Below are 4,424 nucleotides of genomic sequence, written 5' to 3' on the forward strand. Positions count from 1 at the left end.
CGTGTGGGAGAAGTATAGATAAACAACAGCAAGACAAGCTAACAAATGCCATAGCGAAGTGGATAGCTACAAACTGCAGGCCGATTAGTATTGTGGAAGATGTTGGTCTGAGGAATGTTCTTCGGATTGCAAAGAATGACAGCACATATGAGCCTTCCTTGAAACGCACCATCACAAGAAGAATACACGAGTTGTATGAAAAGGAGGGGGCTACAAAAGCGATGGCGTTACAACATGCACCAACTGTTGCGCTCACTGGAGACTACTGGATATCACTGGGTAACCATAATTACCTCGGAGGTACAGTGGATTATATTGATGAACAGTGGGAGCTGCATTCACATGCTCTGACTGTAATGAAAACTGAAGAGACATAGTCACAAAGTCAGCACACTTAGCACTGATGGTGCAAGAAATATGATCACTGCTGGGAGACATCTGCCTTTTGAACACGTCCCTTGTGTCGCCCCCAGTCTCCAGCACTCTGTCATAGTATCTCTACTGAACAGTGCATTTGACAATGTCCTGGCCAAATGCAGAAAAGCTGTGGGCCACTTCAAACACAGTCCAGCAAGTGCTGCAGAATTAGAACAACAAGAAATTGAACATGGACAAAAGAAGGAGTTGCTCATACAAGACATGCCAACCAGATGGAATTCGACTCTGGACATGATAAAAAGTGTCCACAGAGCAATCGGCCAAGACTGCAAGAGCAGGAAGACCAACCTGTGCAGCACTTGGATTGACTACAAGAAAGCCTACGACTCAGTGCCACACACCTGGATACTGGAATTTCTGGAACTGTATAAGATCAACAGGACACTAATAGCCTTCATAAAGAACTCCATGGGAATGTGGAAGACGACCCTAGAGGCCAACTCAAAGCCGATTGCCCGAGTCAACATCAAATGCGGCATATACCAAGGGAATGCACTGTCACCACTGCGGTTCTGAGTAGGCCTGAATCCCCTCAGTCAGATCATCAAGAAGACTGGCTATGGATACCGATTGCAAAGTGGGGCAACAATCAGCCACCTGCTCAATGACCTGGATGACATCAAGCTGTATGCCAAGAATGAGTTAGAAATCGACTCACTGATCCACTCTGCCAGGATCTACAGCATGGCCATAGGGATGTCATTTGGATTAGACAAGTGTGGCCGGATGGTAAAAAGATCAAAGAGAGGCAAGATGATCAGAACTGAGGGAGCTGACCTACCAGAGGGCAATGTAGGAGATATCCAGGACAGCTACAAGTACCTTGGGATCCTGCAGGCTAACGGAAATCATGAGGAGGCTGCGAGGAAGTCGACCACCACCAAATACCTCCAGAGAGTAAGGCAAGTCCTGAGAAGTCAGCTGAATGGTCAGAACAAGGTCAGAGCCATCAACATGTAAGCATTGCCAAGCCAGTCATCAGATACCCAGCTGGGATCATAAGCTGGCCAAATGAGGAGATTGAAGCCACAGATATCAAGACAAGAAAGCTCCTTATCATGCATGAAGGGTTCCACCCTAAGTCCAGCACCCTGAAGCTATACACTAAGCAGAAAGAGGGAGGCCGAGGATGAGTGAGCATCAGAGCCACTATCCAGGATGAAACATCTAAAATCCAGGAGTACATCAAGAAGATGGCCCCAAAGGATGAGCTGCTAAGTGAATGCCTCAGACAACAGAAACCTGATGAGAGCAAAGAGGAGGAGGTGCAAACAACATGGAGGGACAAGCCCCTACATGGTGCATACCACCGTCAGATAGAGGAAGTGGCTGATATCAAGAAGACCTACCAGTGGCTGGAGAATACTGGGCTGACAGACAGCACGGAGGCACTAATCATTGCAGCACAAGAACAGGTCCTAAGCACAAGAGCCATAGAGACTAGGATCTACCACAGCAGATCAGACCCATGACCCAAAGATGCCCCTGAGACGATTCAGCACATAGTGGCAGGGTGTAAGATCCAAGCAGGATCAGTGTACATGGAGAGGCACAATCAAGTGGCTGGGATAGTGTGCAGGAACATCTGTACCCAGTATGGTCTCGAAGTACCCAAATCCCAATGGGACACACCACCAAAGGTGGTTGAGAACAACAGGGCTAAGATCCTGTGGGACTTAAGCTTCCAGACTGACAAACAGCTGCTGGCTAACTGGACATAGTGGTGGTGGACAAACACCAGAAGAGGGCAGTGGTGGTAGATAGGCAATACCAGCTGGCAGCAACATCACCAACTGTTAGCAGTGGCGTAGAGCTGCAAGCATTAAATTTGGGGGCAGCACAAAAGCTGTAATCACCTGCAACAGGGGCAGAGAATGAGGACTGAAACAGACAGGAGACAAGGCAGTATGTCTTTACTTTGAGCATTAGTAGCAAAAAAACAAAAATGCAGCACAACACTAGAAATGAAGACAAACAAGGACACTCGGGCAGGAACTCTGTGGCAAAGTCATGCCACGTCCAGGCGTCATGTCACTCCCTCCCTCTCTCCTTGCAGTTCTTGTACTCAAACAACTGAGGTTACATCCAGTAACTACTATTACTACCAGTGAAAAACCTGGTCTGTTTTTGCAACTGTGGTAAAAGAGAAGCTGATGTTTATTGAAACTTCAGTAATATCTGCTGCCTTAGGTTGGACACACAGCACCACTCAAGGCAAAATGTGATGTTATTGGTATATTTTCCTTTTTTCTTAACATTTCATGCCTGTCTCCTAAGTCACTGAGGAGGCCTTGGGTTGTTTTGTTTTTGTATTATGCAAAATGCCCTCCATAAACCTATATTATTCATAGTAATTGGCGTAGATGTTTCCAGTCAACTCTGTCAGCTTCTCTGAATTTGCACTAAATTTATGCTATTTTGTCTATTTTGCAAGTGTTGGTTGACTTTGGACGATGGTGGCGTGTGGCTACGAGTCACTCATCAGGATGAGGAGATCAGCTCATCAGTCTGTAAACTCTCCTTCTTATGACTCCTCTTAGTTAGCCTGGTCGATATTTTTTAAATGTAAACACCAGTAAACATCAAGGGATGAAGGAAAAGCCACAGCATAGGCCTTGGAAAATAAACTGGAAGGGTTCCATGCCACATCAGTTTCCCACTGAATGTCAGGAAGTGTGGTATCCTTTGATTCACTGAAACTTGGCTAAATCAAGGCCAGAAGGAGATAAGTATGTACTTTACGCTGAATAAGGACTGGTGTGACGCTAGAAATGTGAGGTGCTATCCTGTTCCTGCTGTGGATTACTGCTGTATGCCATTCAAAGGCAACTGCAGAGCGTCGCCGGCCATATTCAGGAGGAGGGACAATGCATCTTGCTGGGGTCAGGATGTGCGGACAATTAAACTGTTTCACAACCAGAAACCATGGATCACCAGAACCATCTGAAAACAAGGAAGTTAATAAAATAGCAGCCAACAATGTAAGAAGATCCAACAAAGAACTACATTACAGTGCACAAGTAAAAGGAGCTGATGGGATCACATTGCACTGGAGTTATATGTTGTACAATTCCATATAACAAGTAAATGATTGATTGATTGATTGAATGTAATAATAATAAAAATAATAATTACTAATTATGTAACATTTATATGTAAATTAGTGCTTAGAGTTTCCAGACTTGCTGTAGTGTGTGTTTATCTTGACTGGTTCTGGTAATCCATGATTTTTGGCTGTGGGAGGACTTAACTGTTGTTTTGGGTTCAGTTGCTTCTGTTGTTTTGCAAATGAAATCCACCAGAAACTCAGAAAGAGAGTTCATTGATGTCATCGGTGACATCGACGGTGGTGTCCTGGAACGTACTATACTCTGATTGGCTCAATCTCCATTGTCACATGGGGGATGTTTCAGTTTGTTTACAAACTACGATACATCCCCCATGTGGTCTCAACAAGATGGCCAAAATAATTTATGATCATTATTACTGCACTATGAATTATCACCAAACATTTATTTGAACTGGTGATGTTTGATAATGTATGATGTTTAGCAGCGAGTGCCAATGATATCATTGCTTAACCAGCCTAAAACATTTGCTGGTATGTGTATGTATGTGTGTGTGTGTGTGTGTGTGTGTGTGTGTGTGTGTGTGTGTGTGTGTGAGAGAGGGGCGTTATTGGACGCTGATAAGCCAGCAGGAGGGCAATACTGATAAGCTGCCATAAGTTAATTCTCAGTCTGCACTGTGTGTGTATGGATGTGTATATTTACTTTTTGTAGATTCATAATTTCATGTTATATGACACATAATTATATACATATATAAATCTTTATAATATATGATGTACAGTACCTATGAGTTTTGTTGTTGTACCAGATGAGGTTCCCTTGTTTTCTCTTTTCCTTCTCACACACTGTCTCTGTGCCTCAGCATAGATAGACAGAAAGGGCGGGCCTAAGGGGAACCCTCCTGTACAAGAGGGG

At 44.3% G+C, this 4,424-nt stretch overlaps 1 pseudogene; it reads left to right on the forward strand.

The window, feature by feature from the left end:
- The first annotated feature begins 221 nt into the window (after positions 1-221).
- LOC144463848 (uncharacterized) lies at positions 222-2,159 on the forward strand (annotated as a pseudogene).
- The last annotated feature ends 2,265 nt before the right edge of the window (positions 2,160-4,424 follow it).

The sequence above is a fragment of the Epinephelus lanceolatus genome, chromosome 7, assembly GCF_041903045.1.
Source record: "Epinephelus lanceolatus isolate andai-2023 chromosome 7, ASM4190304v1, whole genome shotgun sequence".
NCBI lineage: Eukaryota > Metazoa > Chordata > Actinopteri > Perciformes > Serranidae > Epinephelus > Epinephelus lanceolatus.